Here is a 21,231-nt window from a genome sequence, read left to right on the forward strand (position 1 = left end):
TGAAATTTGTTATAAGCATTTTTAAACTGAAACTGTCGAATTTCTTTTTCATATTTTGAGTTAAATCCATAAAGAGGAAGTTTTTATGTCTGTTCAAGTGAATTCGATAGCTACAAAATATAAAAAGCACAGTAAAAGTTGGATACGCAGGTTTAGAATTAAAAATGTAGATTCTTATCAAATAATGAATCATATCTATCAAAGGGTTGATAATCGATCAATCTGTATTTCCGCATACGAGTAAACGCAACGACTTAAATCAATGAAATTCAGTATGCGATTTTGTGAATACAACTGTAGTTCCGTTAGAGATATTTTGGTTTCAATCGGTCCGTTGTTAAAAGGCATCCAAAATACATATTCGCACGATAGACTACTTAGTAAAAATGCTAGATTCCTGACAAAGGTCTATAATTCATAACAAATGCTAACGAGTTATTATTTAGCAAACCACATTCAAGATACTCGATAGATTCTATAAAAATTATATATGCCCTGTATTAACACTCACTTTGACATTGGTTAAAGAGCACTCACTTGGTATACCCTAGAAGTTACTTTTGAGAATCCTTTAATCAAACTAGTTAAAATTTTGGAATCGACTTTGGAAGCAAGTCGCTTCATTTTCCCTTCGGTGAATTATTCCATATTGATGGCTGTTGCTGTATGGTTAGCACAAGTTTATAATATTTACAGGTGTGTTCTAAGCTTGTATAAATGTGCATGGAATTCAAAGAAAATAACTTCGTCTAGTTTTTATAAGTTGCATCAAATGTTGGCATCTTAAACAGTCTACATAATTACCACTGGTTCCGGCTTGCAGGAAAAGCGAACTAGTTCTTGGATCTTGTTGGTTATATTAATTTTAAGATGACTGAAAAAGAAAAGATAATAGTTCTCAATAGACGAAGAGGTGCTTACAAGGAATAATTAACAAAAATTGCTGCGTTTCTTGAAGACACGGAAAGAAAAAATACATTGAAATATGAGATGTTGAGCAGTTTGAAGAAAATTACAGAGAAAATAAATGATTTAAAAATCAAATATTTTGAAAATGACTCGGATACCGAAAACTTCAAATTCATCAGGATGTAGCCCAAAAAATAAAAGAAGTTGAACTATTATAGGTAAGTTAAAGAAAATTCTTATTCTCTACTAATAGTGATATGAATGTTAATGTTGATCCTACTTTGAATGATTCGAAATCAGAATAAACCATCAATGAAACATTGTTGCTTGAGATTCATCTGCTGAAATTCTCAGATGATTATCTAGACTGATATAACTTTAAAGATAACTTTGAAAAATTACTATATATGAATAATAAATTATCTGACTCTCAAAAGCTATATTCTTTGAAATCAAATCTTAGCGATAACGTTCTAGATGTTTAACTATTGTTAGAAATGTCAGTGCAAGATGCAGCGAAGAATAAGGACAATGATTGACAAATGCCAAAAACATATTTAGCATTTTTCGAAATAACAGTGTATTACATGAATGTTTATATTTACATATAAAAATAATTTCTCTTTACTTATTATCTAAAATTTAACAAGACAAAATTCACTTGTTAAGGGAAAAAGATATTGATCTTGAAGTCATTTAAAGTCATGCAAAATTAAGAACTCAGATGAAATAAAACACTAGATAATATTTTTGTATCTAACATTCATAATACAAACTATTTAATGATTTCTTAACAAAAAATAGTACAAAGCATTTTCATTTTTGCCATTTGATATATTTGAGCATCGATTTCTGTATCTTGAGCAGATTTTTCAGTCACCAGTTTTATTTTTCCCTTTTGCAACAATTTTAATTTGCAAAAATGTTTTGCATATGTTGTACTTTTTTTTTGCATACTAAAGATAAGAGGAGCAGTATAAAAGCAATGAACTTCCACGGTTTAAAAGTAGAGACTAGTATTGTTTTGTTTTTAGTTATGGCGAGAATATTTTATTCTTGTAATTTTTTTAAGAGATCGAAACTTTTTAGATGAGGAAAAAAAAAACCCTAAGGAATTTAGAATTCTCAGTACTTTATCAGTTTTTAAAGAAATTTTTTATATACCCTGCATTTTCTTTGTTTTATAGAATAATTTTTAAATTCCCTGCGTTTTTTCGATTTTCTCGGTACTATGGAAATTCAGCTAAATATAAAATCATGTCAGAAAACACACAAGATTAAAAAATTTTCTGGTTAAAAGGGATTTGTCAAATATTAAGTGCGTACGTTTTATATGTTACATTAAGCTCTTTATACATGTGACAAATTTTTACTATGAAATATGGAATCTAGATATTTAAAATCAAAGACATTTAATTTTGTTTAAATTGTCTCTGCCTTAAGAAGCATGAAATTGAGCAATTCTCTTAGGAATTAGTTTGTCAATTTTGTTCAAAAAAACATCATTCATAACTACAGCAGCTGGCGTCAAAGCCAACGATGCCTGTTACTTCGAAACAAATAGAAAAAGAGACTATTTCGTCTCCGAAAGAAATAAAATAATCAAATCATCATTGGAAATGATATTACTCAATGTTTTTGCAATGAAATTTATTCATCGAAAGAAAAACAAAATAATGTACTTTTAACGACTTGTATTGTTTATTCAGAATATCCTAATGGGATGAATTTCATTATCGCGGACTACTCGGCAAGGAATCTGAGGCTTACTTTATTGCGAAATATTTAGCTGATATTTTGAGCATTAAGAAAATAAAGCTAATATTTATATTTTGGTAACAAATGGGAATCTTACTCCAATAAATTCTAAAATTCAAATATTTATTACAAACAAAGATAGTTCTTATCGAAAACCAATACAGTTCTTAATTACATCTAAAACAACTGAAAGAGTATCTTCTTGTAATATTAACATAAATAATTTGAATTTGCCAGAGAATATGTAATTAGCCGTTCCAAATTTTGAGAAATTATCAAAAGTTGACATTCTGATAAGTGCAGAGGTTTTCTATGATATTTTAGAAACGAATAAATACCAAATCTCATATTTAACTTTTAGAAAACTATTTTTGGAGAAATTGCTTCAGGAGTAGTAGGAAATAAGTGCCATAGAATATTTTATGGTTTAATCCAAGCACCAAATTTGTTAGACGAAAACCTTAAAAAATTATGGCAAATAAAATGTATAAAAACGAATCGCGCCTTTTCAGTACTGAAAAAAAATTAAACGAGAAACATTTTTTAGACACATATCAAAGAGAAACTTTGGAAATTTTTTGTAATTACGACATTAAAGAAAGATCTAATTGTTCTAGGAGATCAGAGAGTAACTGGGGAGAGAAAAAATTTGAAGAATCACAGAATGGCTTGCAAAAGAAATTCCTGGTTTCGCGAATTCTATTGGGATTTTATAAAGAAAATTCTTGGTAATATGCAAAGGGTGAAGGACAATGTAGAGGATGCAGAGCAAGAAAAATCTTACCATTAAACTCTAATCCCTAATCCTAGCCATTTTCAACGTCTCTAGCTCTACCACCAGTGAGGAATCTTTGAATGGTAAAGAAAAGTATGAAGAATTATAAAAATTATCACTCGGTTTAGAAAAGAAGATATGTATTTTTAACTGAGTATATGAACATGGAGATAATGATAAATCTAGAATAGAAAAAGCTGTTAAGAATTTTAAGGGAATCGATTGTTGAAGCTCCCACAGAGGCTTATGAGTTAAGTATAATGAACTTATAAAAGTAGTGCGTTCCATTTCTAGTAATCTAGTGTTTAAAAACAATTAGAGATGGAAGGATACAAGAATTTTATGGCATAGATGGATGCCATTAATGAAAACAGCCTTGATGCAGTAAAAGAACTTCAGTTTAACTTTAATAATCTGCTTGCATACAATGACATCAATCGAAATCTAATCATTGCAAAATACTATACTATAACTGATGGTATAGTGTATAGTACAGTAAAACACTAATGACTTATCAATAAATTATGAGTTTTCATTTAAAATAAAAATTGGTGAAATCGGATCGAAAGTTGGTTTGCCAAATATTTTGAATATAGAAATAATTTGGAACGCTTTTCAACGGGTTTTTACATTTATTATCACTAACTATTAAATCATGTAATATGTTATTTAAACCGAGATTTGTTTCGTATTACTATGTCTACTCATTTGAACCACCTGCAGGTGAACAAATATGTAGTAACTAGAAGATGTGCCTGTCTAGACGGGTTGTTAATCTTTTGTTACAGTTTAATTAACTAAAGCAGCAGTAAAAAATCTTAGATATTGACAAAGTCCTTAAAAAATAAAAAAGTGTTATTTGCAGTACACTTTAGATGCAAAGCTTTTCTAATAATGAAAATGAATGTATGTGTGTGTTTTTTGGCATTCTTTGAACCAGGTCATTTGACTTACAGATACCGAATTTGGTACATATACATCTCGGAGCGATTTTTTGAAATTTTAAATAAAATTTTAATTAAAAATCTATCTAAATTTAACCGTTTTTTCGCGATAATTTTCGTAATCATTATAGCAGAAACATTATCTTGAAAGTAGTCATAAGATGTTTAAAACTGCTAGCATCATAAAAACATAATCTAATTTAAAAATAAAAAAAAATCCATTAGAACGAGCCGGTTAGATATATGAGGACAAATTTTTGATTGAAAAGAAAATAATCGACTTCGAAAAATCTCAATATATAATAAATGTATAAAATATGTCTTTATTTCAAAAAAGTCCAAAATAAATAAAGAATTTTTTTTTGAATGATGCATTATCTCTTTATCTGAAGTTTCGCAATATAAGTATTTCCTTTTCCTGATAGTTCGAAACATAAAACATATTTTTCACATTTATAATGTTGCGGAAGGAATTCATAGTAATTTTTAATTGGAAGTAAAAAAATGTACCAATACTAGTCGCAGAGATTTTAGATTCTAATCATGTCCATGCCAAGGAATTATCCCTCTGGGTATATATATTTGAAAAAAGAAAATCATCAGAAAAGAAAAAAGAAGAAAAGCTATATTTCAAAAAGTTATGAGTAGATCTGTTTTCTTGTCAACGAAGTAATTCTGGCAATGAAATTGTTTCAACTTCAGAAGTTACAATTGAAGCTTCAACTGGCAAAGAAAGTTCCGCGTAAACTACACAATCTTGTAATGAAAGTGTAGTAACTGTGAAAATCTTTGAAGAACCATATTTTAATACAAATATGATTGAATCAGAAAATAACAACAATAATAAATGTGATCAATTACATATAGGTGATTCAGGTTTATGACCAAGCATTATGAATAATGATAAGTTTAAAATGTTTTATGTTAAAATCAGACTTGTCAACACAAAAGAGTTTTTGCCAAGAATGCTGAAGATAGATCATTTTCCTCCACTTACAACTACTTTTTTTTTTTTTTTTTATAAAAGCGGGAATTGATGTAAAGCAACTTTGCAGCTGACTGATTTATTCAAAAACGAAAGACTCCGTATTTTGTTTTAGTTGTATATTATTTTCCAGCGGAAATGAAAAATCTACATGATTTATAGGTGTTTATAATAACTGGAGAAAGTTATCAACTGTAATTCAAGACCATGAGCGTTTTATCAATCACTTAATCCATTTATTGCTTGGAAAGAGTTACTGAAACGACTAAATTTATGTTCGACTATTGATAAAACAAATCAAGTTAATATAAATAAGGAACTGGAATGACTTAAATTACTATTTCAAAGAACTGTAGATGTGATTCTATTTTCAGCATGTAATAATCTTCCACTTCGAGGAAACATGGAATAATAAGAACGCCTAATAACGGAATTTTTTTAAGCTTATTGAATTATTAAGTAAATATGACTCTGTTCTTAGGAATCATATAAATAGAATAAAAAAATTCCAAAAATAAGATTGTGTATGATTTAGCACATACGTCACAAGAACAAATTATTCCTGCTTTAGGAAATAAAGTTCTTAATAAAATTAAAGACTATGCAAAAGTAGCCACATATTACAGTATACAAATTGATTCTATTTCTGATATTTCTCATATAAAATAAATTTCAGTCTTTAATAGGCATGTAAATTTTGAAGAGAAAAGATTAAGTATAGATGAGTCATAGGGTTTATTGATGCGACTGGAGGACTAGCAAAAGTCTATTGGCAGTATTAAATGAGCATGATTTAGATATTAGGGATTGCAGTGGATAGGCATACGACAACGGTAGCAACATGAAAGGGAAATATAAGGGTGTACAATCTAGAGTAATTGCTCTAATCCCTGATGCAATTTATGTGCCATGTCTATGACACACTTTTAATTTATTAATTTGTGATGCCACTTCCAGCAGTATATATTGTAATTTGTTTTGATATTGTAACGTTTATATTGCTTATTTTCTGCATTTGCAAAAAGATGGGAAATTCTACAAAAGTATTTAAAAATTATGCTTAAACCGTTGCGCGATACTCATTGGGAAGCCAAAATAGATACGCAGTATATATACAGTTCGAACAAACTTGTAATGTCTTAGAAGAATTTATTGATGCAAATAATAATAATACAGTGGTATCCAAATCTTAGTCTATTGGGTTCATTACAAGAAATGATATTTATTTTATGTTTAATAGCATGGTTTACAATATTGTCCAAAATTAGCACTATCAATAAATTATTTCAAGTAAAAACCATTGTTCTCGACTGCGCTTTTAATTTAGTCAGTAAATTTAAAATTGAAATCCAAAATTTAAGAACAAAATTTAATAGATTTTTAATCTAAGCAAAAGCGATAGCACGTAATTTGAATCTTTCAGAACATTTCCCTGAAACACGAATTGTTAAAAAAAAAGGAAAATTATATTTCTAAACAGTAGAAGATGAAATTATAAAAAAGTCGGTTGAGAAATTTAGATGTTATATTTTAACACTGTAACTAATATTGCTATTGTACAGATAGAAGATAAATTTAAAAATATTTCAAATTAGTAACTGATATAAAAACTTTTCAGACATGAATTTGAAAAATGTTCCCGAAACTTTGTAACGTTTTATAATAACAATGTAGAGGAAAACCTAATCAAATAATTGCTTTGCTACGGAATTTGAATCTGAATGAAAGGGATGTAAATAATGCTCTGCACATATTGCAATATATATTAATTAATATTTATAATGAATTATTTCTAAATGTATTAACTGTGTTAAAACTTTTCTTACATTGCCAGTTGCTACAATAAATGCTGAGCGCTTTTTCAACAAATTAAAATCAATAAAGAATTGTATTCGGTCAAGTAAGTATGCATAACTCTTAAATGCACTTGCTATATTAAGCATAAAAGAAAAATAGCAAAAAATTGCAATTTTCCTGAAATAATTAAAAGCAGCACGCGTTAAATAAACATGAAGTAGTAATCTGTGTTCGTGCTTTATATTTTTTGATTTTCCAAAAAATGTTGGACCCCAATTTGTTTTTTGCACCCGGGCCCTTTTACAGAGAAGGCCGGCTCTGATCTCATGGTCTTTGAAAGAATTTAAAAGACTGCGGAACCATTGTCAGCTGATTTTTAAGAGGTAACCATAATATATCCAAACTACTAGAGAAACGCCCATGCTTAGCGAAGGGTTAAGAATTCTTTGAGAGGGTCTTCATGTGTGTTTTTAATCCAGCTTTAGAATCTATTTAACTCTATATGTTAGGAAGCAAAACAATATTTCACTTCATTGATTAATCTTCTCTTTTGGAGAATTCTTGTTAGAAAATAAGATACAAAATATGCTAATCTGTTCTCCCTCCCCACCGCCCCCTTGTTTAACTTTATATTCTACTCAGACACATTTTGACCTACACATAAAGTTATTCAACTTGAACTTCTGTTGCAAACATTCAAATGGCCTTCATCTATTCTTCCTTATAGTGAACTTGAATTTTATTTCCAGAATAACCTCGAATATGCAGATTACTGAAGAAAATATCTGTTGAAGCATAATTTATAAATTAAAAATAAATTTAAAACGGGTTTCTAAATAATACATAGAAAAAGAATGCTTCTAACGCTAATACTCTCGGATCCTAACAATTCTGCTCCAGAAATTAGGCAATTTAAATTCAGACATTTGGTTTAAGTGTGGTTTTGATGTGCAAAATGCTCGCAACATTTAAAAATATTTTTATTTTTTTAAACTTGAGAAATAGGGATTTATAGAAGAAACCTATGGAAATTTTTTAAATTCCTGCCATGTAATGTAGGAACCGCAGGAATATTTTTGATTCTTTATAGCAATTTAGCGATCGGATGTGATTTCCTTGAATAATTACAAAATACACCGATTAATTTTAACATGTCATTAAGAGATTATGTTAAATTAAAGAATACAGTATAATCACCAAATAGTAATTTTTTTAAAAAGCGATAAATTAATACTAGCCGCCTTTCGAAACCAGCTGGTTCACTGGGGTTAATGCTTGCTAAAATTTTCAATTCAATATTTTAAGTAGTTTGGTCTCTTAATAGCTCTTTCAGCAACATATTTCTAAGCTTTAAACTTTGTTAGATACATCATTTATGCTATTTCAGAAGACTTACGCCGTTCTGCTCATTTGAATTTTTGTAAATCTCTAATTATCTGTTTTAATCAATTATTTAAAAAATGATTAAAATAGGAAAATTACCTACATGTTAAGGAATTGGTGTCATTGAAAAGATAACTGTTTGAATTTTAAGAGGATGAGAAAATCATTTTTGTATTATGATTTTTTCGGAAGTTATCTCAGAAAAGTAAAATTTAGCTTGCTTTTTTAATTAATTAAAATTCTAATCAAAATATTAAAAACTTGCTCCAAGGTGCATATTTCCACTCTCAAAATTTTGTATCTGCCAGGTTTGGTAGCTCTAGGTCAAACGATGTGGCCTGTAGAGCACCCACACACATACACACACGCACACAAAACAAACATACATTCATTTTTATTATAAGTAAAAATAAAAAAATTGCGAGTTTTCTACAGTTTTTCTATAGAGATTGAGGAAAATCTGTACGTGATCTTTACTTTTATTAATTTTCATATGTATAAAGTGCGACATGCGTTATGAAAAAATTGTTCATCGATAAGAAAGAATATTTAACTAAGAATAATTAAATATGCCACATAGTAACTACTTGAGTAATAAGTGTTCACGAAAGAGGTCTCAATTAAATATTTAATCAAAAAATAAATATAGTTTTCAGTATTTTTCTTTATTAATTACAAGGTATTATTAAAATTCAACAACCATTTTTATATAACTTTAAAATTTTAAGAAATACTTATGTGAGATAATGATTTTAATATTCGAAATTTCTTCTCCAATATTAATACATTTTTATACGTAGTGATTAGACTTATGCTCACGTTCATTGGTATTTAATAAATTTCTTGTCTGCATATTATCGTTGCTATATAATTAAGGATAATTATTAAAAATAAAACAAAATTAAATGAAGCAAGTCTTAAACATTATCATGTTACTTTTATGTTTATGTTACTATTATGTTCGAATTAAGGAGAACAGAATTTCCTTTACAATTTTTGATAGTTAAATTTTTCTTAATTATGTACTAAGAATACAAACTAAAACAGTGTGAGAGCAAAAAATTATCATACTTTTTTTTTTTTTTTGCAAAAGAATTTTTTTCCAGCTTTTGTATCCTTTTTCTTAATACAGCAAAGCTTGAACTTGTTCAAGTAACCTTTTGTTTATTACATATAATCTATTAACAAACAATACCTACTTCAGTTTCCTAAATTTTACGAAAGGTGGTTACACAAAACAAAAATTATGCCTCATTTGTTTAAAAAAAATTAAAATGAACATACTTGTTGCATAATAAAAGAATATGATTTTATTTTTCATTGTACATAATTTTATTTTTTATAAAAAGCAAAATGAAGTCACGAAAAGAATCGAAGATATTTGAAAAGAATCGAAGATGTAATTCATACTTTGGCAGTTTGTCATTGCTTGGAAATGTGTGAAATGTTAATCATTTCATACTTATTGCCTAAAAATGTCTATGCATTTATAAAATTCGAATTTTAAACATGGTCTGTAGCGTATGTAAAAAATATGATTAATAATAACTCAAGCTGATAGTACCTAAAATACATATATAAATAAATTCACAGAATGACCACTGACCTATAAAATTAAAACTGATAAATGACCTATGAAAGTGAATGAGATAATACGAGTTTCTATAAGCCCTAACAGGTCAGCTTCAGATATAATACCTAATTGCATTTAAATTCTTTAGACTTACACCAAGGGCTACTTATTAATTGAATAATTTATTGTTATGGAAATTCCACACGAAAAGTTCCTTTTTTCAGTTAATGTGACTGAATGAAATTTATATGTGCAAAATTTATTAATACAAAAACGTGTTTTTTTTTCACTTACCGCAATTGAATAAAATGTAGCTTTATAAAATCATTTTAATCATATGATTCGTCTTAAAGTTATTTACAAAAACGATTCTTAAAAGTAACTAAAATAATAATATCTAATTGTATTTCATATTAAAAACATAATTCTTTTAATATTTATGCATAATTAAAAAGGAAAAAAGCCCTACATGAGAGCATGTATTCAAAACAACTTCAATAGATATTTTTATTTGGTTCTGATATGATAACGAAACTTTTGCATTCATTTGGATGCAGTTGAATCAGTTTAAAACTTACTCTAAGATTAGTTCATTTTGAAGTGTTGTTGCTGAAATCCTATTTTCACACACAAAACTGTGTACCCACATTTTATAGGCATTTTCAAAAATTACAAGTGTTTAAGAATGCCGTTTATGGGTCTTAAACGGTATGTAAAATAAAAATGGATTAAAAATTTTTTATAAAAGCAAAGATAAAAAAATAATTAAAACTAGTCGCCTTAGGCGGCCAAAATGTTCCAAGGGAATAATGATTCTATTTCATTTCAGACAAATTTTTTAGACATAACAACATGTCCATAATTCCACCAAACTGTCTGACATTAAAGCCATTTTGCTTTATTTGCTTTACTTAAGTTCTACTTATTGTGCACATTTTAATGAAACAGTCGTGCTGGCTTAAGAGAAAGGACCAATGACATAAAGAAATACATTCAAAAAGATTATCTATAGAAAACGTTTTGATGAAAATCAATTGCCAAAAAAAAAATGAAAAAGAAAAGAAAGAAAAGATAAAAGCATTACTGGATTTAGTTGTTCTGGCAATTATTTATAAAATTTTATTTTGTTCGGTGACAGGATAACAAACCTAAAAGCTGTTTTTTTTTTTTTTTTTTTTTTTTTTTGAAATTTTTTTCAGAAAGGATTAAAATTTCCTATACTATATATTACATCATTTCGTTATGTAATTAGCAAATTATATAATCCTACGAGAAATTATACCAGTGCTAAAAAAGCCATAGATTGGAGATAAACAATCAATTGGAGATAAACAATCAAATTGACTTCTCTTACATAAGTTTGGATGCAAACGAGGAGTCAGATTTACTATATTCTACGTTTTATATTATAAACGAGGAGTTAATTTGACGGCTAAATTATTTACTGAACTGGAGAAGTAGACAGCAAGCACATGGACTGTAGAAATGACAATACAAACAATACAGTTTTCTGAAAGAAAGTTCATGCTTTGAAAAAAAAAAAGAAAATTAAAAGTGCACAGACAGAAAGATTACTGCATAAATAAGAATCTTAAAATATTTTTGTACATTTTGTATGAAAAAAAATAATTCACGCAAAAGATAAAATCCTATGAACGTAAGAAATTACATACTTTATTATCAGTTAAACACTTCATAATCATTAAAAATATAAGAAGAAATAAATATAGAATAAAGAGAAAATGAATTTGAAATCTCCACATAAATATGCTATGATAAATTCAAATACCCGAAAAGAAATTTTTAGAAATTTTATTAACCTCTTTTATTTTAATATTAATTTATTAATAATTCATTTTCTTCCTTCAAAAAGTTTTTGATTTGTAAATTAAACACACATATTAGAACATTTCTTGGTAAAAATGATTCAACTTTAATTTTTTTCAAAAGATTGATATGTTGACGTATCAGTAAAATTCAAGCTTTTAGAAGTTTTAAAAACGTTTTTTAATGAAATCTATTTTTCTCAATCTTTATTTAAATGAAAATACTCGCTTTTCAACTTTGGACCATATACACAAAAATACACATACCTTTAGAATACCGCCACATCGTTCTTTGCAAATTTTACTGCTTTGTTTGCCTCGTAAAATGCTTTGATAGCAGGTCTATATTTTCAGCGAGTTTTCGAGAAAAAAAAAAAAAAAATACGCAGCAGCCGTAAAAAACCAAACGATTTTAAGGCCCAGTTTCAAGCATCAAATACTTATAAAGCTTTCAGTTTTGCCAGATTGCTAATTTTTCGTTAGTTTTTTTTCTAATCATGGCAATCTTAAGAAATAAAATAATTCATAAAACGGAAAAAAAAGAGGAAAAAAAAAAGATGATTGATGGAGAACCATTTATTATTTCAATACTACTCTCAGTTTCTTACAGCATCTTTTTCTAACTTTATAATAAATAATAAGCTATATGTTCTTTTATTTTTAAGAATCATTTCTTCTAATCTTTAATGCGCGCTATTCAGTAATGTTTATGTAAATATTAACATTATAAACTCATTCTAAGAAATATAGATAAAAATGAATGATATTCTTTTAACCGCGATTTTCAACTGCAACAGCTGAATAGTTAATGAGCCTCTTGTGCTGAGTGATGCAACTGTTCTGTGTAAAGAGTGAATAATTTATAGGCATAATCGTGTTTACGAAATTCGCGTGTTTGTGCAGAAAGTGAATTTATTTTTTTATCGCGTTAAATTTTGTTTACTGTTGGCAAAAAATAATTTTGGAAGAACAAAATTTATTTTAATTTCAGTTTAATCCTAAAATTTTGAAAATCTTATCCTAAATTTTTAATTCTATTAAAAAATTGTTTTTGCAAATTTTTAATAGATTTTATAGATGTAATGAAATTTAAAATTTTTTATTGTTTCTTTAAATATTTAATCGCATTATTTTTTTCCACTGTTGAAAGCAGAAGGAAAAAGATACTTTTAAATTATGTGTTATTTATTAAATTATTAATTATATTGAAAAGAGATCAAATATTCCTTTATCACTAAGATAAAGCTGAAATGAGAGATCTTTTTAATAACATGAAACCTATCATGTTAAGTAGCGTTTAATTGGATTAAATAAAATGAAAATTTTATTCGTAATTATAAAATTAAAATGAATAATGAATAAAATAAATAAATAAAAATATATGAAGGTAAAGATACGAGGTTAATTTTTACTTTCATGTATAAGAAGTATAGAAAAAATATTGTAATCATCAAATAATTCGATTTCGAGATCTCGATGGATGAAATTTGGTATGTCAATTAAATTTGTAGATTTTTCACAAATTTAAAATGGATTCCATTTCAAAGAAAAATTGACTTTCTAGCTATCGGAGTAGAAGAGCAAATGAATAACTACAAAACTCAAAGAGCTAGATAGACAACATTTGGTACATAAGTTTAGCATCTAAAGTGCAAATTTGTATCCGATTTTAAACCAAATTCCATCAAGAATGTAGAGTATTTGTCAGTCTGTATTTTCACGTGCATGCGGTTATGTTCTTCCACCAGCTTATCGTTGTTTCTCTCCTTCTCTAGTTCCATAATATTAATTAGAGGCATAATCTTGTTGATTATAGGCTCTAAAGGCAGTTGTTTAAACTTCTCGGAGTTACATTTTACATTGCTATCTAGTCAAAGCTTCTTACATGTAGAAATAAAGATTATCTCAAACTAGAGCTGAGCATAACACTAATACATAAGTTACAGGTTAATCCTGTATGTGACATCATGATATTTCCTCGTCATGCGTTCTTCGAAACATCGTTCATTAAGAGAGTCATTTTTTAAACATTTTGATTCGTTCTTTATGTGAATCACTCGTTATGGGAGGAGCACGATAAGCGATATAGGAATGAGTTCTATTTTCTCATCGTTAACATCACGAGAATAAATTGTAGTAAAAGTTCTATTTTTGTGATAACGGATTGCTCATCATTTTCTTTGATTCAGTCTAGATAATTTGCTTCAAGGTGACGCATTTCGATAAGATTCTGAAGAAAACCTTGAAAGTTGTGGATCGATTAGCACTAAAAGAAATCCTTAAAAGACGAAGGTTGAGAAATCTTTTTCAGATGTTTTTATGAGTTATTTTTTTCTTATTTAATACTAGATACTTAGATCATTTTTTTTCATAGTAAAAAAACATGTTCAGTTTCATCTTGGTCAAAAAAACACCAACGGCAAACACAGCTGTCATTAGAGTAAAGCCATTAAGAAGTTTGGTTATTTCCTAGTTAGAATGAGCTGCATTTATAAGGAAATATAAATAAATAAAACATACATATTTCTTGTTTTTATGTCTCATTATTGTAAGCCCCCCCAAAAACAAATCTACTTATATATTCATCTTTATTAAATATATATGATGTATGTGTGCGTGCCTGCATGCGTGCGTATGTGTGTGCGTGCCTGCATGCGTGCGTATGTGTGTGCGTGTGATTGCCCTTTGCAGGCCAGAACGTTTAAACTGCAGTTGAAATTAGGTACCCGTATATCTTGGAGTTTAGAAATATATATCTCTGAAAGATTTCTTTAACATTGTAATTAAAATTTTAGTAAATCAAAAATTAAGCTGGATTTCGGCAATAATTTCCGAAAATATTATCGCACAAAAATAAATTTTACACTGTTTCAAAATTTTAAAAAAGTGTAACGTTGTCAACTTAATAATTGTGAACTTTTCCTAAATTTTGCCAAATTAAAATTGCCTATTTTATGACAATAGATTACATAGTTGCCTTGAAATTCAAACCATTTTCATTATTTCGCCAAATATTTAATCACATGTTTTACTTAAAAAAACTTTAAAAAAAAGACTAAATTAAAAAAAAAGTAAAGAAGAAAGATTTTGTTTAATATCTATGCAGTTCAAAAGGAGAATGAAAAAATGAAATTAGTGTGCTGCAAAATTTAGTAAATAGTTTAGATACATATTTATGTTTTTAATTGTGCTATGACGTTATGGGGCTGTCTTTATTAGAAAAGTTCATGTATACGATAAACATAACTTAATTAAGACAATTAAAATAACATATGTTTAATGTCAGATAATCTGGCGGAATCATGAAAATGGAGTTTTAAAAAACGATTTATCTGAAATCAAATATAGATAGTATCATGGCCCGACAGCTGGGTGCCTATGGCGACTAATAATAAATATGAATGTGTGTATTGGTGCTCTACAGGTTGATTAATTAAAAATTTAGCTAGATTTTGATGTTTTTTCTCTATAACTTCAGTTAATATTCAGATTATTCTCTAAATAAATATACAAAAATTATTTTAACAAAGTTTAAAAGATCAAAAAATTGTTTTTTTTAACAATGCAAATTCAATAATTGCATACATTCTAACCGCATTTTCGTTGTTTTTAATTTCTTTTTCTTTGCCCAATGTCTAACAATAGATTACATTCCTGAAATTCAAACCGTTTTTTATTGTTACATGCTGTAAAATTTTATTGCTGTAAAACTCTTAAATCGAAATTTATCTTGCTTTTAAACATATATTTAAGTATATTTCATAATCGTATTTTCATTGTTATGAATGAAACAGCAATCGCTTTCATAGTTTTGTCAAATATTCGATGACATGACATTCTTCGTTTGTTGAAAGTTAAAGGAGAAGGATTTCAATATCTGTGCAATTTACGATTTGTATAAAATAAAGTGGTTACAATACCATTTAATTTTTAAGATAGATGAACTACACATATATATTTTTAATAAAATAGTTGCAAATATAATTAACGAATAATGACATTAAGTACTCATACTTACAATAAAGATAATGTGTGCCGGTTTACAGTCCTTTTCGTTTTAGGCCATTTAAAATATAAGTACCAAATTTGGTACATATATATTTTAGAAATTGGAAATACACACTTCGAAGCACATTTTTTTTTGAATTTTCAATTAGTATTCTAATTAATCAAAAATTGAGCAAAATTCGCGTTCTTCCGTACTAACTTGCTAAAATATTACAGCACAAAACTGTGATTTTTACATCTCCTTAAAGTTCAAAAAATAATCTTTTCAATAATACCAATGTTTTAACCTATAAATTAGTTTTTATTATCTTTAATGAATTTTTTAATAAATATTTTAATCATATTTTCTCAATTTATTACGCATAAAACAAAAATAAAATTTAACTTGCACGAGCATGTTCTGAGTGCTTGGGAAAAATTAATTTTTATTAGCGCGTTGTCATCACGCTGACAAAAACTCAAACTGAAAGTGAAAAATGTTAATTTTACTAAAACTTAACCTAGGGAAGTTCAGCAATTGTTGTATGAAATGGAATAAATGTGAAAAGTGTTCCTTTTAGAAAAATGAATGAGAAAATGTTTTCTGTGACGTTTAAAAATAGTTATATCATAAATACAATGATTCAATTTCATTTAAGGCATATGGAATGCAATATATATAGAATATCACATGAATAATCATTAATAAGGGCCCAACAATTGAACTTATTAATAGGAGTATATATTTAATAAAAAATCGTCTAAATGAAACAAATACTTATTTTTTATGTAGTTTGAATCGATAAATGTTCTGATGAATTTCAAATTTCAAATTTTTGGGTTTCTGTTCTGGAGTTATATTTAATAAAATATTGTTGAGATACTGTTTTAAATGAAAAAATTTCTCTCTTTTGTAATTAAAACTGACTGAGTTATGAAAATTTGAATGCCTCTTTTTTATAAATACGCAAGATTTTAGATCGCTTCATGGACCATCCTAAAGGAACTACACCAATCAGCGCTTGGAGATTCCCTAAGACTGATTGTCAAAAATAATGAAATTGTTGATTGTCCTAAAATAATGATATTCAAAGCTTCATAACTCGGTCAGGCTTGATTTCAGATGATTGAAACGTTAGTTTGTCCAGATAATTTTATTGAATATGGTTTCTAAGATTAAAGGACTATATAAAATTTAGAGTTCATAATTGTTTTCAGAAGTGCATTTATTGATTGAAATAAAATAAAAAAAATTATTTACCACATTTAAATCTTTATGAAGGAAAAACTTAATTTTGTGATGAATCCGAGAAATTTTTATTGAATAATTATTTGACATATTGCATAAATCATAAAAAATATTCTGTGGTACACATAGGATTATAGAGCTGAAGGATTCGATTTTCTGTAATTATATTTTAAAAAATATGATTGTTTTCAACAAAATAGTTTTCGTACTTATTGAAATTTTATCTCTTCCATTTCAAATTCAAATTTAAATTCTTACGGTACTGAGAGCAAATTAGAGCGATATATAGTACAATGAACAAAGTATCGTAAGGGTTTTATAATAATATCTTATATGACTATCGTAATTTGAGGCTTAAAAATATTCTGCTGTAGAAACTATTAAAAGACTAAAGTATCTAAATATTTAATTGAACATTTTAGAGATTATTATTTCTCATGAACCAGGTGGTCTCCAAAGACGACTATTTTTTAATAATGTCAAGATGCCATAAACTCAAATTGACAGTGAGCTAAGCATATGTATTGAGTGTGTAAGACATTTTTAACGTCTCTTAGTTTCAAGGTATTTTGGATATGAAGTTGTATCTAAATTATCTAATTGATTTAATTGAATTTATTCCAATATCACCAATGAAATAGCTGGTCACCAGAGGTGACTAGTTATTGATAAAATAAATTGGCTAATGTATTTTCTTTTCTTTTTTTCCAAAATATTTCAGAAACCCTGGTGATTTCCAGTGCACTTCTAATTAAATAAACTTTTATACTATTTTAAATAACTGTTATACTATTTTTCTTTTTTAAAAAATAGAGCTTGTGTCTTCAAAAACAAGTTATTACATAATAAAGGATTCTGTTCTTCGTTAGACATCTTCAGGAAGTGAAAATGAGAGTAAAATGGTAAAATTAGGCTGTCAGATTTCATGACAAGAATGCAATCAACTAGTCTCGGGTCCGAATTCATAAAAGGGAAAACTGACTTGTAATTATATTATTATTCACGTTTTTCTTTCTAATTGGCTCCAAGTCAACGAAGAAGAATTTTAATTATGTATTTTTGAATAAATTATGTTGATTTCTTTTTTTTTTCAATGTTTCTTTTATTTGTATTGATCTTATGTATGGGCTTTTAGCTTATTAATGCTTTATTTTTTATTTCTTTATTTATCAGTGTTATTATTTTTTTTTTTTTTGGCAGAAGTGGCATACATTATTTTTAGCGTCCTGAGGCTACACTTCAAATCTTGAAATGAGTTCATGTTCAGTTATTTATGTTATTCGCATTATGCATTTGTCTCTCGTACTAAACCACAATTTGATATCAATAATTTAATTCTGTAAAGAGATAGACTAAGTTTTCTTCTCAAAACTTTCTAGTATATTGTTATCATATAATGTGTTTTGAGCTTAGTTACGTTGTATTGTGTAGATAATCAAGGGAATAATTGGATAATTAAATTCAAAATTTTATTCAGATAGACTATTTTGAAGTCTAGACCTAATATCAAATATCGTTTATATAATTCACTGAAGCTCTGTGTTTATACGCTCAATATTTTAAAATCAAAATCTAATTCCAAATTTCATTTATCTACTTCTTCGTGGTCTGGAGTTATCGTGTTCATATTTCGTTGATGGACAGTCTTATAAACAATCTATAGTAAACGGATTAGATCCAAAATGTCCTGAGGTTATACTTCAAACCTTGAAATGCAATATTGGAGGATCAAATACTTCGGGTACTTCAAATCTCTATTTATAAGAGGACGGATTCTATTCTAAATGTCATCTAACGAGCTTGTTGCGTTTTATTATGTTCATTTCCATTATGGGAAAAATAGAGACTTTCGGTTGATAGATTTTGTCTCATAATTTGGATGTAAAGATCACATTCCAAATTTCTTTCGTCTTTTTCTTTCCCTTGTGAATTTATTTTTTTCGCAAATTTACCCTGATATGACAGACATAATTCCATATTTGTTTAAAATTTGGATTTTGACAGATATGTCAAATGCGTAGATTCATCGAAATCTCCAAGTTCGTCTAGCTACCGAACGATTACTTTAAACTTTCTCATATTCGGGGAAATTAAAATTTGCATAAAAAGTTGCTAGAATCTAGAATGATTCTAATAAATTTTCTTTAAACTTTATTTTTCTTCATAATCAAGTTTTGACAATTTAAAAACGAAATTTATTCATTGTTTGCTATTTAAAAAGAAATATGTATAACTGCTTCAAAGACACATAATCAAAAGGACAGCTCATATATCTTCAAACCGTAAAAATGATAAACCATCCGTTCTTAATGGTAAAATTACGTGACTCCGAGTAAAATACTGCTCATTTACGGACCCATACCAGTTTCCGAACGTTATTCCCAGATTTCACTGGAGGAAATTTGGGAAAATTTGAAGGTTACTCAGGTTATCGACAGCGGGTTGAAATAAAGCAAATAAAAAAAAAGAAAGAAAAGAAAACACTAATTTTTTTATACGCTTCCTCAGGTGCGAAGGTATTCTTGACGCACGAATTTTAACGCAATATCCGGATACAGGTAAGTCAATCATTATGAAAAGTTTATTCGCCAAAATTAGTAACTGGCGCTTTTAATCCTTCCCTCTTCCACGATTTTTTCGTATATTTTCACAATATGACAAAATACATTTTTTAATTATAGTATAAAAGAAATAGGATATACTTTTAAATCTCTTTCCATTAATCGATAAGATAAAAAACTGGAAATATGAACCATAATTCTAGTGGGATATTAAAACGCTAAATTTCCCCGATCTAGCTCATTGAAATTTTGAATTGTATTCACAAACATACAGACGGACAAATAGCCATTGTTTAGATGAATTCGTTTGAACCTAGGCAAAAACATATTGTTTAAGCATAAAAATCTTATACTAAATACCATCAGCGCAGCTTGCTTCATTTTTAAGCTATTGCCCTCATAAGCAGACAATTAAAAAACGGAGCGAGATAGGCTACAAAAGTTTGTTCAATCAAAATTTCACACCTTTTTTAAATTTCGAAGAAAATTCTTGAGAAAATTACCTATCTTTGTACGTGAACACGATAAAAAGGCATTAAACTAAATGAAGGAAATTTCACGTATGGATTTATTATTTGAATTTTAGGTCTGTATCAGGACTAGGTTTCTAAGTAGTACAATATACGGAAGAATGCATTTAAATATTACTCGTAGCCTAATTATCAAAATTTGTACCTGTTTCAACAAGATGATAAAACTGTTCAGCATAATACTTCCCAAAAGTCTCTACAATTTCAAAGGTTAAAAATATCTAAGAGTATCTCTAAGAAATGAAGTTGTGACAAGATTATTGTGTTCCCTTGTTGCTGCATTTATCATAAAACTTAGTATTTTTTTAAGGATTTCACCTCACTTCACCAAATTATTCAATGTGAAGCGGAAATAACATTTGAAAGATATAAAATATTGTTAGAAATAGCATTTGGGGGAAGTAAGATATTGCTAAAAACTTGTTTTTTACAAGTACTAACGAATCTGTGTTTATATGTATTTCTCCCGTAAATGCATGCCATTTTCAGATTATCAATCTTATATTAGTTATAAATATTCAAACATATATTTGGCGACTAGGAAAATAAGGTTTTTTAATCCATACATTTGTGGCTCTATACAGCTACCTAGTCTGAAGCGTGCCATTGGTAATGCTGTAACTGAATAATAGTGTGTAATTAATAATTGTATTCAATAATTGAATAATAGTTGTACTAATAACATATAAAATAACTGTACTGAAATTCATAATCATGTGACAAAACTTAACATCGATCGAAAGGGGATATGATGACTAATTTTAAAGGCATTTTGTGGGTATAAAATATATCTATATCCATTTTTAAATATATGTGAATATTTAAGAGTATTATTTTTTTCAGATGTAGGGAATTGATCTTAAAATCAGCTGCGGGATCGTAATCCCTTCATAGGTGATGAGTGTGTAAGCTGCACTGTAATGGGGCCATTTGCGTTCTCCTCATTTCGCAACT

Source organism: Argiope bruennichi, chromosome 3, assembly GCF_947563725.1.
Source record: "Argiope bruennichi chromosome 3, qqArgBrue1.1, whole genome shotgun sequence".
Taxonomy (NCBI): Eukaryota; Metazoa; Arthropoda; class Arachnida; order Araneae; family Araneidae; genus Argiope; species Argiope bruennichi.